This window comes from Sinocyclocheilus anshuiensis, unplaced genomic scaffold, assembly GCF_001515605.1.
Source record: "Sinocyclocheilus anshuiensis isolate Anshui unplaced genomic scaffold, SAMN03320099.WGS_v1.1 scaffold1224, whole genome shotgun sequence".
NCBI classification, from domain to species: Eukaryota; Metazoa; Chordata; class Actinopteri; order Cypriniformes; family Cyprinidae; genus Sinocyclocheilus; species Sinocyclocheilus anshuiensis.
Window position 1 is genome coordinate 368,768 of NW_015544204.1, and position 18,890 is coordinate 387,657.

Sequence of the window (18,890 nt, forward strand, 5' to 3'; positions counted from 1 at the left end):
TGTGTGTGTGTATATATATATATGTGTGTATATATATATATATATATATATATATATACATTTATAAATTCAATATATATATTATTTCATTTCCATTTCGTTTGTTGAAGTATTAAAATAACTCAAATTAAATAAAAGTAAAACTTAAAAAAAGACCTATACAGACATAATAAATTCAGACATCATTTAACTTAAATTAAAATAAATAACAAATACAAATAATACAAATCAAACGACATTAGTTTATCAGTAATCCTAAAAAATAACACTGCCAAACTTACATGCTAAAAAACAACAACTTACTTACAGATAGTAAGAAATGGTTATAAAAACTGAAACAGAAGTTAATTAATAATAATTTAAATAATTTATGCATTTAGCAGATGCTTTTATCCAAAGAGACTTGCAATGCATTCAGGCTATACATTTTTTACCAGTATGTGTGTTCCCTGGGAATTGAACCCACGACCTTTTGCGCTGCTAACACAATGCTCTACCACTAAGCCACAGGAGCACAGAAGTGAAACAAGTAATAGGAAAGAGGAGAAATAAAAAGCAATACTTATCCTTTCCCAGTGTCCCTGCCCGGTGGAGTCGCACGGTAGAGTCGATGGTCTTTACACTCTTCGGTCTTCACACGAGGAGGCCGTCACGTGACCGCTGCTGCGGTAAACTAAGCTTTTTTATATACCCATCTAACAAAATACTAAATTAATTCAGCTGGACACACTTTTCTTATTTTTTTCCACAACAAATGGCCAAGCAAGCGCAGACACTGACAAGATACGCGATACAGAACGAGACCAAACGCGATATCAGCACGTCTCCACACAGTAAACAAAACAAGCTATTTATATACTATTATAGTATTTATTCATATTTTATTTAATTAGCTTTTATTTTCATATTTTCCATTTTAATTTTAATTTTACAGTTTTAGTCATTTTGTTATACGCTTTTGTATTTTCTTGTTATAGGGTTTTGTCTTTTTTATTAGTTTCTCTAGTTTTAATTTATTTTTACTTTAGTTTTATTCATTTTATTACTTCAACTTAAACTTATTCAGTTAGTAGCCAAAGCAACACTTCTAGTTTTCTTGTAAGTTTTTTTAAAGTTCAAGTTTTACATCTAACATCTATATTTTATTTCAACTTTATTTCAGTTAATAAAAACCATTTTCAATATGTTTTTACCCTTTATTATTTCTATTCTTGTGTTCTTTAAAGAGAGAGAGAGAGAGAGAGCCTCTGACACTAGCATTGTCTATTCTTTTTCTATTCTGTCTTCTTGTTTTCTTTTTATTTATTATAAAAAATGACCCTCTAACACCAGCATTCTCTATTCTTTTGACTTGTTTTATTTTTATTTAAAAAAGACCCTCTAACACTAGCATTCCCTATTCATTTTCTGTCCTATCTACTTGTTTTTCTTTTTATTTATTATTAAAAAAAAAACTTGCTACGTGTACTGTGTTAGGCTAACTGAGACTTGTCACAGCACTTACATATTATTGCCCTTTTGTTGGTTTTGATTGTTTTTATTGTCCTCATTTGTAAGTTGCTTTGGATAAAAGCGTCTGCTAAATGACTAAATGTAAATGTAAGTATATAATCTGTGGATGTGGCTTTGATCGTGGCGCTCCACATGTTCATGTTTTGTGTGGGTGTCCGTGTGAGTTATACCTCCACTGTGTCTCTGCTTCATTCCCACTGAGTGGTTTAATGAGGCAAGAGGGGCCAAACCCCAGTGTGTGTGAGACTGTGTATCTCCACAAGAAGCATGAATTAAGCATGACTACACCAGTGGCACTCCGGTGAGTTTGAATCAGAAAAAGAAGAGAGTGAGTTACTCATCATTACCTTCATGTTTAAACCTACCTGTCCAAAGCTGCCCATTTTTTCTGTACCTCACCTTATTCTTCCTATATAAGAAACAAGCATTTAGACAAAGCATTCAGTCTGTCATGAAGCATCAAGTGACTGTCTCATCCCTCTTCTCATAAGCCAAAGATTCATTGCTTAATCCCATCATTTTAAACTTGTGTTTGAGTGGAGCGCAGCTTCCTCTGAGTGTGTCTTGCTGCAGGGTAATGCTTCTATCCTGATGTGATCTGACACATTGAACCGCTGCGTCTCAACTGCCACACCATTACCTCCACACAGAGCGCTCAGTCGCCACCCGAAGAGAGAGAGATAGAGGAGGGAGGAAATGAAGGAACTTCACTGAAGTTTGGAGGACAGAAATCTATTGTTTTTATTTTTTCCCCTCCTTGTGAATCTTCGAGTCACTCACAGTTTTCATCTGAATAACAAGTTGTCAGTCTTTAATCAGCATGTTCTATAAATTTTGGCTCCGGGTGTCATCTTGTATATTTTGCTGTGCATTCACCATAAAAATTAGGTTATTGCTCTCCAGCTGAGAAAGCAAGATACGGTGCTTGTCAGTGCAGCATTTCATTTACTCCGAACCAAAGCCTACAACCTCATCTTAACCTAAACCCTTTTTGCTGCCTTGAGCACTGCTATTTCCCAAATTCTAGTTTATTAAGAAATGTAGTGTTCTTATTTCTTTACTTTGTGCAATTTTGCATTTGCACACACACAACAGCAGTACTGCTTATTTAAAAAATGCCAGCGTTTTACTGTTAAGACCCTTTCAAATGGTTCATCTCGGCGTTCCCCATTGCATTGAGCTACTGCATTACCCCCGGTGCCGTGTTGTGCTCAGGTCAAGCATTGTAATGTGACGCTTAAAGTTTAAACAATTCCAGTTTTGACCCTGTTTTCTGCTGACCTTTTGAAGCGCAGCCAGTTATTACCAGACAATTTGCATGACATATCGTTGCCAGCGCCTGTGCAAAAATCATAAGATGGAAGAATATCTCGATACATCAGGTTGTACAACGCAACATTAGAGGTGCATTTTGACATTCAGAGAATAATCATCATATTGTATATACATTAAATAGTTATTTATTTGGATTTTATGGTAAAATTGCCCTTTTTACCACGAAAAAGTAATTGTAATAACTATTAGCAATAATACACACTTTTCTCTCTGGTTGATAGTATAGGTTTAGAGCACATGCACATATCTCAGAGTGAGCTTTACCTCTTGCATTAACTTGGATTATCATTAATCTGCCTTTAAAGACGCTGCCCTTAGGGACACAGCATTTGACACTCACAGAAACCAATGGAGAAAGACCTCCATGAATATTTTCATCAGGTAATCCTTGGTCTCTTGGGCTCACCTCCCATTGGACTAGTCATCCTCTTCAGTTGTATGCGTCTGGTCTTTGGTTTATTCCAGCCAGCCTGTGATTAGCTGGGGCCTGTCGCAGCATGGGGCTGGATTAGTCTCCCGCCCCATCAGACGCTTGCGCCATCAGGCCTCCGCCTCCAGCCTCCACGTGGAGCTCTTATCTCTCCCAGATGCTGATTATGGGCTGTAACGGACCACACTGGCAACATGGCCTCAGGGCAAGAGAGAAGGAAGGATCTGTGCTATTGGAATAGGACTGAGGTTGTTAAATTTGCATTAGAGACAGACCTCCACCTTAGCTAATGAGGGGCTTGGAGAGGTGCTTATTGGCCATGTTGGTTTATTGGGTCAAATTTTAGTCAGACGGGGAATCCTCAAAGGCTCAAAGCCCACTATTAGCTGAGTCTCAGGGTATTGCACTCAGCCTTCACTTGTTTATATGGTGAGATATATATTAACTCTGCTCCTCAGCTCCCAAAATGCTAAGGTCTGACTTGGAGATGGAATTTAGGTGACTTTCAATAATAAAACCTCAGAAAGCCATTCGTTGGATCTCATTAAGCCTTGCCGTTAGTGCAGTGTTTGTGTGTGTGTAAGGTGCGGGCTCTTTCTTTGGACGAGTATTGCTGTCTGTGTGTTTGGCCCCAAGCACAATGGTGTGGAGAACATATTTCTCAGCTCTTCTGTCCTACTGCCTCTGGACACCACGCCTGGTTGGCCATGTCAATGTCACCGACAGATGCGCCTGGAACCTTCCACCTTTATTAATCTGTTTCCCCCTCCTCATCGCTCTATCCCACTCATTTGCCCTCTTTTTTCTCCCCTTTTTCTTCCTCTAATCTGATCCATCTCTGATCTCTTTCCTCTGAATTACCTCTCTTTTGGCGTGATATAGGTATGTGTGTGTGTGTTTTTGTGAACATAAAATGTGAGTGTTTTGATAAAACAATGGTTATTTGTTTAATCTTTTTTTTTTCATTTTTACACAGTAAATACACTACTGTTCAAAGGTTGGTGTCAGTAAGTTTAAAAAAAAAATTGTTTTTTTTAATAAAATATTTTTTTTTAGCACTGTTGCATTAAATTGATTCTGAATGATCATGTGACATTGAAGACTGGAGTATAATGTAAATAATGCAAACTTTTGAATGCTAGGGTGTGTCATTTTAATGTGACCATAATATAACAAAAGGAAAATGTAGTTTGTAATCTCTTAGTTGTATTAAAAAAAAACCATTTTTACACAGTAAATACACTACTGTTCAAAGGTTGGTGTCAGTAAGTTTAAAAAAAAAATTGTTTTTTTTTAATAAAATATTTTTTTTTAGCACTGTTGCATTAAATTGATTCTGAATGATCATGTGACATTGAAGACTGGAGTATAATGTAAATAATGCAAACTTTTGAATGCTAGGGTGTGTCATTTTAATGTGACCATAATATAACAAAAGGAAAATGTAGTTTGTAATCTCTTAGTTGTATTAAAAAAAAACTTGTTTTTGTGACATTAAATGTGCCTATAGTTTAAGAAAATCCTTTATTTGTGTTTCCCCCCAGCACTTTGTGAATTAACACTCTCAATCATTCTCTACAGTGTCTAACCTTGACCAAGGTGACACTAAATGCTTCTGCTCTTTACATTTTAACACTGTTTTATTTCTTAACATATAGCTGTTCTTTGTTCATAGGTTTAAACAAACCATCCATCATAGCTAAATGGACATTTCAACCTCTGTTCTTTCATCACACCGTAACAAAACTGATCCAGTCAGATCAATAGCTCTGCCCAATCCCAAGAGCCCCAGCGAAAAATTTCTGTTTGAGTAAAGGAGGAGCGTCCTTTCTACCTACACAGCTGACTGAGCTGCCCATTCGCCTCGGCTCCTCGGAGACGTGTTCTCGCTTTCTCTTTCTATCTGCCCTGGAGAGTTTGAGAAGAGCTGTAGATGGCGAAGCCAAGGAGTTGGCATCATGTCTCTTAAGAGAGAGTGTTTGTTGGATTCTGCCTTTCTACTCTCTCTGCTTTTGTTCCTCCCTTCCTCCTCAGTTGACCCTTTTGTTTATATCCCGTCTAAAAATTAAAGCCACAGACAATGTGTGAGTACTCAACACTCTAAAAATACCAGTCGGCTGATTGGGAGCACAGTGCTGAAATAAAGTCATTAAGTCGCTGTGAACCACACAGGAATGTGCCGGTGGATCTGGAGCACCGCTGGACTTCTCAGCAAAGCATTGATTTAAGCGGGGCTCTGACAGTCTCTAATGGGAGTAGTGCCGTTAATGGAATGTCCTGGGTTGAAAGGGCAGGTCAAAGGAGGTGGATAAAGATGAGGGGCGGTCAAAAGGTTATCCATTGTCATGGCTGTTTGATGAACATTTCTGTCGTTATACGTCCTTTGGGTTTCTGCTTCTCTGTTTTCCTGTAGTTTGGAATACCTTTGATGTGGTTCTTCTTGGTTATTTATGTCTTAATTATTATTGTTAATGTGATGAAGCACAGACTTGCTTCCCCACAGAGAACGTTGTAGTGTCAGTTAAAAGACTCTGTAATAATCACATGATCTCTCCATAGATACCCTCAGAGTCTCAGTGAATCCCTTCACACAGTTTCTTACAGAGCACACTATAAAGTAGGGTTGGACCATATATTGCATATTTACAATACATGTAAATTAGTATTTTTATTTGTACCTTTTCTAAAGATCATGTTGGTAGGTTAGTTGTTACGACTGGTCCTCAAATTTCATCTCAACTTTTTAATCTAATATATAGTCTTAATGTTGTCTTAAATCTAAAATATAGTAGATTATATTATATACGTATATACTGTAAGTGTGTGTGTGTGTGTATATGTATATAAATATTCTGCTCCCTGTAGAATGATGTTTGCCTGTAACACAACACTAGTGCTCACTGCTCCTTGTTTCACTGTCTCTCCCCACCTACACAAGGGTCAAGCTGCTTTATGAACCATGCTTGTGCTGCAGTGCCCTTGAGCAAGGTACGTGTATTTATGAAGAGCCTCCATGAATACCTGGTTGTTTAAGTAGTTATGAAATCTGCAAACCTCAAAGGGGATAATTCATCCAATAAGGAAAATGCTCTCATTGTTAACTCATGTATTTTGAAACCTCTGTGATTTCCTTTCTTCCATGTAACGTAACAGGAGAGATCATTTTCTCTTCAAATCTCATTTGATTGTTTCCAGACATCAGAAATGGGAACTCATTTATTTTTAGGAAGTTTGCCTCTATTCAAATAATTTTAGTTGAATTGTCCAGAACCTACTAGCATAACTCATCCAAATTCTCTGATAAGTTCCAAACCTATCTGCCCCTGAGAAAGGAAATATATATATATATATATATATATATATATATAAAACTTGAAAATCCTGGTTTTGCTCCAGTTTAGCAGGCTCTAAACAACCCAACAACCTTTTTTTCCCTGATACTTTTCAGAATTTGAGACCTATAAAATCTATTTGCAGATTTAGATTTCTGGCATTTGGAAACCGGATGGCTTTGGTGAAGGCGGAGGTTGTTTTCTCCTTGGCGTACACTAAAAAAAATGCTCCCTGCCTCCAACAGTAAAACTCATAACATTTGCAACGAACATGTTGTGATGTTCCATAGGGACTAAATGTTCATTTTTTATGAGCAGGGATCCTTCTGTGTTTTATCAAACAACAAGCTCTGCAACCGAGACGACATAACGAGCACATGACAGCATAAGAACCAGCAGAGGAATGTGTACAGGTCCATGTGCAATCTGTGCACAGACTCACCTCTTACATGCTCATTTATGAAATATTTTGACTAATTTTATCGGTGCTTTCAGCTGTCATTTTGAATGTTGTATTCTATTCGACACATTTTACCAACATTTTCCACTGCCATTCAAAAGTTTGGGGTATATATGTATGTATGTATGTGAAATATTACAATTATTACAAATATATTACAATTTAAAAGAACTCTTTTCTTTTTTCAGTATATTTTGAAATAGATTAGAGAACAAGAACGAATAGTAATTTAGTTCTGTTATGGCAAAGCTAAAGTTTCAGTGTCATATGATCCTTCAGAAATCATTCTAATCATTCTATGCTCATTTGGTGCGCAAGGAACAGATGTATTATTTTTTTTTTATCCCTGTTAAAAACAGTTGCTTGATATTTTCATGGAAACCATGGTACATTTTATTAATTTTTGATGAATAAAAAGTTCAAAATAAAAGCATTTATTTGAAATATAAATTATTTGTAACAATGTAAAGTCCTTAGTGTCACCTTTGATCAATTTATTGCAACCTTGTTGAATAAAATTAATTTCTTTAAAAAAATTACTGATCCCACATTTTTGAATATAAGTGTATATTTCAAAAGATATTCATTGTACAAATAAAATATAATAGATTTTTTTTATTATTAAATTTTTTTTCTTCAAACTTTTTTTAATTAATTAATTAATTGATGGATTTATTTTACTTTTTTATTTTGCATTTTGCCCACAACCCTACATAAGGCTAGTGGTTTAGAGGATGGATGGGTCTACACTGTTGTACTGTTATGTACTGTCTTTGAGGCAGATGTGTGCAAATGCTGTGTCCAGTGCTGAAGAGAGTGATGGTATTTGTCAGGATAAGGAGATTATATGACAACAGGTTCTCCCCTTTGCTTTATCTCCTCTGCGTCGCAGAGATGATGAAATACCTTCAGAGAGGCTGAGTGGCTCTTCAAGGATGTGTGAGAGAGCTAAACCGGCCATATCTGTCCCATGGTGATGCCTTTCTAACAGTCTTTTTATTATAGGATTTAAACAAATCGTTTCTTTCACTTTCACATATCACACTGATGAATTTAAAGTGTTTTCTGAGTGGGCTTTATTGTCCCTCCGTTCGCCTTGACTCACAGAGCAGCTGATTTATGATAAGATTTGTGATGAGACTGTTGCTCTCTTCTACATCTCTCTTACACGTGGCTTGGTTTCAAGTGTGATTAAATCATTCACATGGCCCCAGTGTGGCGCGATTCTCACCTGTGCAGTCTACAAATTGGAAGCAGCGCTTATGAAATGTCACTGGGATTGCAGCATCTTAAAAGGGTATTTCGCTTATTACATCGCTCCTCCCTCCACTCATCTTTTATTTGTGAATTATGCCAGCACAGCCCTCCACAATCTTCAATATGATCATTTTCTAATCTTCTCCCTGTCGTTGCACATGGACTGGTGTCGACGTCGTAACACTCTCTCACGATTTCCTGCCGGAGCGATGAGTCACAGCCATCCATACGGTGTTACACACACACTCACCGCTGCTGCTGCTGCTGCTGGCTTGATGGTGCAGTGATGGAGAAATGAGTGCTGGGTTTCTTTGAAAGGTCATTTTAGGTCTCTGTAGGCTTCTGTGTGCTTTTGCATGTGCAAACTGGCAGTGAGTGGAAAACTGCATAATGAGGGGGTAGATGGAGTTTGTCCTGTTCCGACCTGATGATGCAGAGCTGTTACAGGCTGACATAAGGGTCTCCATTGCTGTCAAATACTCAGCCAATCAGCACACTGTCTACAGGCTTAGGGATTTTAGCCAATCAATTAACATCCTACATGAACTATAGACACTGTTCTGTCACGCTGATATGGGAGGACACTGTGTAGGGGTGGGCTATGGCAAAGGACATGTAGATGGATGAATCACACTGTGTGTAGAATGGAGTACTAGTGAGCTGCATACTGCACGATTTACAAATTTACTGTTATTTACTATGTTTGTCACTCAAACGTAATGAAATTCATTAAATATGCTATTTGTGAATTGATTACATTTGGGGTTAAAATGTCTTAAACACTAAGCATCCTGTCTAAATGATGTTAAATTACAGCAGATATTATATCTGGAAATCTGCCAAGAACATGTCTAAATCATATTTCACCCTTAAAACGTAAATTATATTTTGCATTTATTTTTTTTATTATTATTATTTGTAATGTAATTACATTTTTTTTTGCCAATTAAATTTTAAAACTTCCCCCAAATTCCCATTATCATAATGCTAAATAAATAAATAATTAATAATTTTCATTACTTAAATGATAAAATAATTATTCTTAATTGTAAAACATTGTGGTAGCATTTATTGTTCTGCCTTCACACTAATTTAAATACAAATAAATTTAAGAAAGCATTTGTAATGCTATTTTTAGTTTCAATGTTTAAATACAGGAAAGAAAAAATTAATGTGTGAATGAATTAGAGATTGTGGAGAGCTTATCATGAATTGCCTCAAAATTGTCACAGTACAGCAAAGTATGGTTCTAAAATAATTAATTCCGCTAAATTTATCCATTTTCTTTATGCAAACGGGGGAGTGACAATTGTTTTGTGAAATCCCCCTTCATACTGTAATATACTGTGGAAATACTGAGTGGTGCGGTAGTATGGTAATCGGAATATAATGTTGAATATAACTGGAGAAAGCCAAGGACTGTACAGGAAACAGAGTGAAATAAATGGGAAGGAGAGACATGTAGTGAGGGTAGAGTTGGGAGATTGCTCACAGTTGCTACTGGGAATCCTCCAGTGCTGATAGCCATGTTTTGTTTAGTTTCTTTATCAATATTGAATTAGTCAGTGCAGTGGAGAGTGGAACATGGCTCTCGTTGGGACTTTGACACTGTGCAGAGGTTGATTTGTGTGTATGAGAAGGAGAGACAGGATGAGTGCTGTTTAACTATACATGTCATTTTTGTAAATGTTTGGTTTAAATTATGGTTTTTTTTTTTTTTGGTTGGATCAATGACATCCCTCTTCTTTAACCTTGGGTCCATGTTATGAATGTGCAGAACTACACATTACATTCAAATCAACTAGTCTTTGGGTTATCTGAATGCCTAATCTAATCTGGTCTGGTTTTAGGTTTGCCTGATCTCTGACTCATTTCTTAGTGGGGGCATTTACATACAATAGCTAAATTCAGTGGCACAGAACACAGGGGTCTTGAGACGCATTTGAAAAATCAGACTATTTTTAACTTCTACAGCGCTTTGTCTTGCAGCGCTCATGGCGGGACGCTCAAACAACGTGAGATGCAACACAACAACTGAAGACAGTCAGTCTGCATGTTTATGGATGTAGCGATTGTGCTTTAAAGAGAATAAATTAAAAAATGCAATGCCTTCTGAGAGGGTTTTACAGTGCAACAATACAGCACACTGTCAGAATGCTAATTAAAACACGCTCTAAAAATATCACAAAGTAAAGTAAAAGTAAACCAATCAACTAGTTGTTAGACGATTTGTCAACATTGTGACCCATCACTACTTTCATGTGCAGGCGTGTTGTTAGTTGACATCATGGTTAAGGTTTCCTCTGTTGGTCCTCTGAGAGATGATCTGCATCTTTCTGAGATCCATTAAACATTAAAATCTCAATCTGCATCAGCAAGAACAAAGGATCCTTCCTGGGTACTTTCTCTGTTGTCTTTTCTGCCCACCCTCTTCTCTCTCTCTCTCTCTCCATGTGTCCTTGTTTTTTCTCTCAGCCTCCTGTCGTGCATTACCAGCCAAAGAATAAAGCTCCAGCACAAATGCACTCACAGACAGCAGATGCATGCTGGTTGTTGTGAAGATCACCATGAGGTCTCTGTTTTTGGAAGCCCTATCTGAACTGTATATCTTTCTCTCACTCTTCATAATATTAAGTATGCATTTCTTCTTGAGTCCAGCATATGTCGGAGACAAGTGTGTCACTTAGCACTTGCTGTGTTAATGTGTGTGGTTATGTGTCAGGATGGTTGACTAGTTATCTAACAACCAGCTAGTTGATTAGGGAAGATGGTGTTTTTATGCTTTTGAAGCAAATATTTGGGATTTGCAACATCTCAGTGAATGTTTTAGTATGCTGCACTGTTTCCATCGACATCAAAGCACCGCTTATGTACAAATTCACCACCTTCAACAGATTTAAAAGGATCTCTATCAGCCCTCAGATCGCCTGCTGCGAGCAATGATCTGTTATTATGCAGAATCCACAGGTGTTGTGGAGAGATTAAAGGACAGTATTTTATAGCTGATTCTTAATGGTGTGCCACTTTCCAGGTGTGTGTCAGAATACATTATACCCCAAAACCAAATGGAAAAAAATAAGAAAACCTGTTTTTCATAAAGGAAATTCAGTAAACAATTACTCCCCTTATTTTATTTTTTGGTTTTATTTTATATTTTTTTATTTATATTTTATTTATTATTATTTTGTGTGTGTGTGTTTTATGTTTACAGCAATTTAACTTTATCCCCTTAATTTTCATTGCTAAATGTGTCTTGTATTTATGTCTTTTTTTTTATGATGATTGTTATTACTATATTCACATTTATACTGTATTATAGTTTAAAAATAACTTTCGCAATTATATATTTTTTTTTAGAAATGCATCTGTTTAGAGTCTGGTGGACATGGCCCAGTCTATTTATACATGACTTTTCTAGTACTGACTTGTCAGCTAGCCATTCAGGCAGTCCACCGACTAGTCGATTAAAATATGTATGCACATGTCTCATCCACTCTTTGCCTTTGGCCAACTTCAGTGTCTGAGATCAAACCTCCCATTAGAGAGTCATTAAAAGACTTTACCTTCACCTCTTTTTGAAGGTGTTTTATTCCTGGATCTCTCTCCTGTCTGAGTGTGAATCATGTAAGTGTGACGGACTGTAATTGGTCAAGGGGTGAGTTCTTATCGGTACATGGTTTGTCAATACATGTACATCAGCAGACACAAAGCTCTTCAGTGATGTTCAGATCATAGTCTAGGAGAGAAGAGTGGACCGTCTGAGACAGAGACATCTCGCAAATGAGCGAGTGCATATATTGACTGCAAAAGTGACGCAACTGCGCAGGAGTCCTCTATCAAACCCTCACCGCATGTCCTCTCTGTCCTCATTACAGGTGTCTGAACACATGCTGAGATTCACACTTCCACCCAGGACAAATCAACTAATGCACTGACTGATTTATCAAGACCAGCTGCAGCTGTAAGAAGTAAGTGTTTTTGTTGGTTGTTTTTTTAACTGATCACTGAAATAATCCTGAATTTATCAATCAGCTATGGATAATCGGCCTAAATTGGTTTTATTTATTTATTAATTAATTTATGCATTCTTTCATTAATTATTTCATTCATTCGTTTTTCTTAAATGGGATGGTTTCCAAGGCTTAAAAATACAGATGACCCTGTATAATAAGAATTTGGTTTTCTGTGATGTATTGAACATTGTTTTGAATTCTGCTGATAAAATGTGTCACATGGTAAAATTATGTAGCGGACTAATATTAAATAGGTCTTTCACATAATTTTTTTTTTAATTTTAAAGTTTAAAATTAAGTTAAAATGGTTTGACAATTATAAATAAATCACCATATGGAAACATTTTCTAGTAAAAATGTTTGTGTATTTTGATATGACAAATCAAATTATAATAGAATTCCAGCTATTGTTGTACAATAAAAATGATTTTTTTTTCTTTTAAAATGTTGTTCTTGTTTTGTAATGGTGGCAGTAAACATATCAAGAGAGCAAGTATAAATCTGCCAAAAAGAAAATTTGCTGCTTTGCTCTTTTTTTTTTTCATTGTTTCACTCTTATCTCAAGCCTGAAACTTTTAACAAACTGATTTCCCTCTTAATATACAGTGCAAATCTGATGCAGAATTAATAGTGTGAACCTTGTACATCACTCATTTTTATCAGATTTATCATCATTATTCATTAGCACCTCATATCAAAACAATCTTCACCTCTCACTTCCCGAGTGGCTTGTTGGCATGGTAACAGTCTTAATTCCACTACAGTGAATGAAAAACTCAAGTGTTTTCTGTCAGTCCTGCAGAGCAGCTATCCAAACCTCACTGTGACTGATCCACACAATCGCTTCATCCTTACTTAGAGGGCTCAGAAAGTCACATTTTATTTAGCCTAACTAGGCTTTTCTTTGAATCTGCTTAGTATGCGTGTGTTTGAATTGTGTATTGACCCTTAGTGCACCTCTTGAGCTGGTCAAATTGAAATGTAATTGACCCCAGAACCAAGAGGAGCTTTTATTTGTCTCTCTCAAGCGAATGCTACCGAAAGCACATGCACACTTCTAGGGCAGGTTATGGGCCAGATCTCCGTAGAGAATACAAGCTCTCTAGGTCTTTGATGTCGTCCTCTCGCACATCTCTGTCGGTGTGAATATGCAGCCGGGTTCCCATTAAAAATCCCCTGAAATGCTTAGAAAAACGCAGCGTTACTCTGTGTTGACGTCATTTTAACTGAAACAGGAAGACAGGGCGGGACATATCAAGCAGCCCCGCCCCTTTTTAAAATAGCCAATAGCGTTCGTTTATATCACAGCTTGGGCTAGAGACGTTGAGCTCCGTAAAGCCGCATTTGACAGGGTATGCCAGCCATAATCTCATCCATATTGCTATAAAATATAGCATTCTGTGTAGAATTCAAATAACTCAGATACATTTTGTGGTCTGTGCCGACTCGCGCATGTGATTGTTGAGCCATTTTGGCGGAAGTGACGAACTGCAAGCTTTGAATGCTTATATCTTCTAAATGCGAATTTTGTCACTGTTTTGGAGCACACTGCCTTATAGATAACCTTAAGACTAACATATTGATACTAACACCCAAAAAACTTTAATTTTGATTTCATGGGGACTTTAACACTCACCTATGTAGACACTGGAGTCTGCGTTTTATAAGAGAGACACAAAGAGACCATGAGTGCAGCAGGATTATTTTGATTTGATATTGTTTGCTCAGTTGAGATTGCATCAGTGCGTGTATTTGTCGACCTTTGTCATCATCTGCCTCTCTGTTCCTAGTTCTTATTCACTCTGCTTCATTTTTTTGAATGTATTCCTGACAGCTTGTGGGTATTAACTCTGGATCTCAAATAATGAGAATGACTTGGCACAGTAAAAAAATACTTTATGTAACTGAATGAAAAGACACTGAGAGCTGCCTTCTGTTGTTTGTCATATGCTTACAGGCTCTTTGTCTATACTGTTAGTAATCCCAATAACCCATCCATTGAATAGGGTATAAAAGAATTGATTGAAGCTGAATGGCATTGATTGGAGAGCTGGCAGAGAGAGATGAGAGCATTACTGTATAGAATCAGGTGTATTGTGCAGCAGGCGCTCAATGTGCTCCTCGTCCCCCTCTGAACTCTGCTCAAACAGAATATGAGCTGAATTGCTGAGAGCGCAGCTCTGTCACGGTAATGACACGGGCCGTCGTGATCGATGACTCTCTTAGCCAATTGGAGAGCTGTCATTTTTTTTTCCCTCCCCGGCGCTGATTTGATTTAACTTTAGACTAGAAAATGAGTCTCAGGGAATAAGGGGAGTTTTATTTCATTGCGATGTACAACTGGGTAAAAATAGATATATGTTCTAACTTAATACAGTCTTCATTTAAATTGTTATCTGATATTGATTCTTAATATCCCTGGATGCATTTTTACAGTAAATGCATAAAAATATCCTTTTTTTGTGTTTTTTCCCCCCGTTTTGCTTAATAATAGATTTTAACATTTCTACTTTGTGGATCTAAAAATAATTAGACACATTTCAGTGATGAATAAGAATGGGTATTGTTGCTTACCATCTTTCGTTATGGTTAATTATTGGTGAGTAACTCTATGCAATGATACTTTAGCCAAATTAACTGTCAGCTTGTACCAGTTATGAAATTGGCTACTTGACATCAGAAGCGTTTTTACTGTATAATACAATTTCCTGTTTCAGCCGCTGTTCTTATTAATACTCAAATTGTATCATTAAAGCAATGACAAGCAGCCTGTGTTGTCTAAAACATTGTCTAGTTAAAGGGTTACGTCGCCCTAAAAAGAAAATTCAATTACTTTAATTATAGAAGCCACCACTCAATTTCTTCAATATATAATTCGATTATATATTTCTGTCCCTCCAATTTAAGTCCATTCAACCAAAATGTTATAAAGATATTGTAAGAGCAATCCATATAAACATGAAGGCTCAAATGTGCTTGCTTGACGCACAAGAACCAATGCAGGTTTTTCCTCACATGTCAAACAAGTACATTTGAGTCTTCATTTACCAAATTAGATTTTCAATTAAATCTGTTCATCATATAAAGCAATAAAATCTCTTCAGAAGCATTCATATGGATTTCTTTTACAATGTTTTTAGGAACTTTTTGAAGTATTTTTGGTGGAATGGCCTTTCAATGGAGGGTCAGAAGGTTTCGTTAAAAATATCTTTATTTGTGTTTCAAAGATGAACAAAAGTCTTATGGGTTTGGAACAACATGAGGATTAGTAATAGATGACAATTTCATTTTTGAGTGAACTTGCCCTTTAAAATTTCCACCATTAAAAAATACAGTTGCAGGAAAAAGTATGTGACCAACACCTACAGCCTCATCTCATTGTTTGGACTCCAGCTTAGCTGAGTCCAATTAGCTTTCGGAAAAGTCATTAGCCTAGAGATTCACATACTGTACTTTTCCACCCAGACCTGTGAATGTGTACTTGTGATGCGCGGATGGCGGTTATATCCGCGAGTGCTGCGGATAATCCGCGGGTCAGGTGGGTTGGGTAATAAAAAAATGCATTCTGATTATTTGCGGGTGGATAAGATAAATCATTAATGATGCAAATATTAATTACTTTTTCTAAAATATAAACCTGTTTTAAATAGGCTACAGAAATTGAATAAACTGTAAATTAACATATTAAAGTTATTCAACAAAACATTATTTAGTCAAGAGCAGTGAGGGATTTTTTCTGTCTTTTGTTGTTTGATTAACATTAATGACAGACGGCACATCTTTATCAGGCTGCTGTCACAAGACCTATTTCACGGATCCAATACTGATACACATGCGTTTTCTTTCGCAACTGTTTACATTAACTTAAGACAAAACCGACAGTGCTTATGAGGATACTTGCGAGGACAACAATTTTGACGTCATTTTGTGTGTATTTGGCCACTTAAGCGCAACAAGCTTTAAGCACTTAAGCGCAACAAACTCAATTTGACCACAGCGCGCGCTTTGGATGTGACTGTGAGTGCACAGAAAAGCGCCTCTGGAGCGCGCGAGTACCAAATGGCTTAAAAAGACGTAAAAATAATACATTTTTGTGACGATGCAACAATGACCGATTAGGCAAGTGACAATTCTGTCAACTGTACCGAAACACGAGCTAAAGTCTTGTATCGCAGCGTGCAGCAGCTCTAGATGCGCCGATGTGAAGAGAAAGTCAAAGAGAGGACACGGTACAGCTAATTCACTCATGCTGTTTTCAAATGACTGATTTGATCTCATGGTTTGTGTGGATTTATTTACTCATCTAAACCTACATGCTATATTGAATAAATGTTTTGCTGCAATTTCCCTCATTTTAAAGTCGAAAGCTGCGGGAATGAGTAATGCGATATATGCGCAATCCTGCATCCAAATTCAGGACCTGCTCAAACATAATTCTTTTATACAGAGAATTGTGAAATAGATTTCCATGACTTTTCCAAAACGTTCTGGTTTCATTTATTTTTCCAAAACTTTTCCATGCCTGGAAATTGCTGTTTTAAAATTCCATGACTTTTCTTGGTTTTTCATGACCGTACGAACCCTGAATGTGATGATCGGGTGCGGGTCGGGTGCGGTTATCTAAATCAGGGAAAAATATAGGTGCGGGCAGTTGGCAGGTGGATAATTTATTTGAAGCTGCGGATTCGGGTGACGCTTTGGCTCATCCGCGCATCACTAATGTGTACACAGTGTACCTTTTTAAATCAGTTTATGCAGACTGTTTTTTAATTGTTGTCTTGACCTAATTAAAGATCAGATCAATTTTATGACCAGTTTATGCAGAAATATTTTTTTTCGTGCTGAGCTCGATCTGCATAACCCTATGGATTACAGCTGTAGAGATGTTCATAGAGATTCCTTATCAACATGCTCTGTGCATATGTCTGTGATTATGTAGTGATCTTGCTGATTGTGTTGCCTGTGTGTGGGTGTACAAATGTGTGTGAATGCAGACATACTCTTGCGACTGGGTATGTTAGTGTACTTGAATGATTGTCATTGTTCTGTGACCTCTGTATTCTGAGTGTTTAAGAGAGAGAGAGTATAAATGCTTCAGTGTACTGCTCTGTGAAGCTGCACAGTGATAATGCTCAACAAAAGCCTGCTCCTCTGTGTGTGTGTGGTCCCAGTAGTACCATCAGCTCTGCCAGGAAGAGAATTGCGGCCCCTGAACCTTGCCCCTGCCCCCTGTCTCCTCTCCTGTCCTCCTTCCTGCTCTGTGCCAATTAAGCGAGCACCTTACCGACTCAGCGTACCTCCAGGGACATCATCTTCACCTAGATGCTGACACCCAGTGCGAGGGAGAGACGGTACCTCATATTGAGGGCTCGGTTGACAAGATATTGGTCAAAAGGTCCATTACAGATTTTGATTTGTCTAAATCAGACCTCCCTGTAAGGAAAGATTAATTATTCAGAGTGGCCTCCCATGCACATCCCCTCGATTGTATAATGCTGTCTGCCTGTATTTGTGTGGTGGAGAGAAAGAGATCGAGTTTAAAAGCAAGTTTGTGCTTGTGGGGTCCTCTAGGACTTTTGTGTTGCACGGTGGGATTGATCACGGCATGAATGGAGGATACTGGCAAGCGTCTTCCTCAGACAGATACAAAGTGAAAAGATAACTGCAGAGAGGTTGTGCCAAAGAAATTTTAATTGGAGCAAAGAGGTATTCCGGTTTTTGTTGGGGATGTGGGAGGGTCCTAAACCCCCAGCCAGGAAAACAGAATGACAATCCAGAGTAGAGAAAGACAGTAAGGTCGCTCTCAGATACACACGTACGCCCCCCGTTGCTTTTTCTCACGCCTACTCACAGAAATGAAGAGTTCATAGAGCCAGCGTTTGCCACTGATTGGCCAGCTGTGACAGCATGGCTTCGTATTGAAGCCAAAGGGAGCTGTGAGTTTCAAACCACATTTTTTTGTTGCACTGTATAACTGAAGCACCTTGGGTAGAGGATGTGGGCGGTCTGTGGATTTGTAACTTGACAGCGAGAGTGGATCTATTGTCAGTTGTCATTTTGCCTATCTCGATGTCTTTGCACAGTGTGACCAATTAGAAAGCTCTAAATACCCATGTCACGATGACAATGGTGACAGGAGCTGGCCGTGATTGGCCATTGTGACATCTTGCTCTGAATATATTGATTTTTAGCCTTCCCTTCTCCTTCTATATACTTAACACACACCTACTCTGAGACACACGCATCTCTCTGCACAGTCTCTACTTTCTGTCTTTATGCAGCAGCAGAGCGCAGTTGCCGGGCCTGGTTGGAGCACTAAATTCGGTTTCATATTGCATTATAAAAGAGAGTGACTGCATTGTATGACCAAAGAAAACAATTTGCCCTGTTTTGTAAATCTAGCCCTTAATCAAAGATGCTATGCGAAGTATTTATTATTGTTATTTGTCACTATGGTTACACACATTGATCAAGGTTATAGCAAGTTAGAGGAGTGGATTGACTATGTACCTATGCATTAGATGAGCCATTGTATCACTGTTTTTTTTTTC

At 37.5% G+C, this 18,890-nt stretch overlaps 2 protein-coding genes across 2 annotated transcripts in view; both read left to right on the top strand.

Annotated features, from left to right (window-relative positions):
• The window catches only part of LOC107696866 (bifunctional heparan sulfate N-deacetylase/N-sulfotransferase 2-like), a 133,724-nt gene that overhangs the window by 81,009 nt on the left and 33,825 nt on the right, over positions 1-18,890 (top strand). Inside the window, exon 4 of the mRNA XM_016497403.1 lies at positions 12,202-12,294. The gene's annotated coding sequence lies outside the window, so the exon portion shown is untranslated. The remainder of the gene's footprint in view (positions 1-12,201; positions 12,295-18,890) is intronic.
• The window catches only part of LOC107696865 (regulating synaptic membrane exocytosis protein 1-like), a 99,177-nt gene that overhangs the window by 61,526 nt on the left and 18,761 nt on the right, over positions 1-18,890 (top strand). The window lies entirely within an intron of this gene.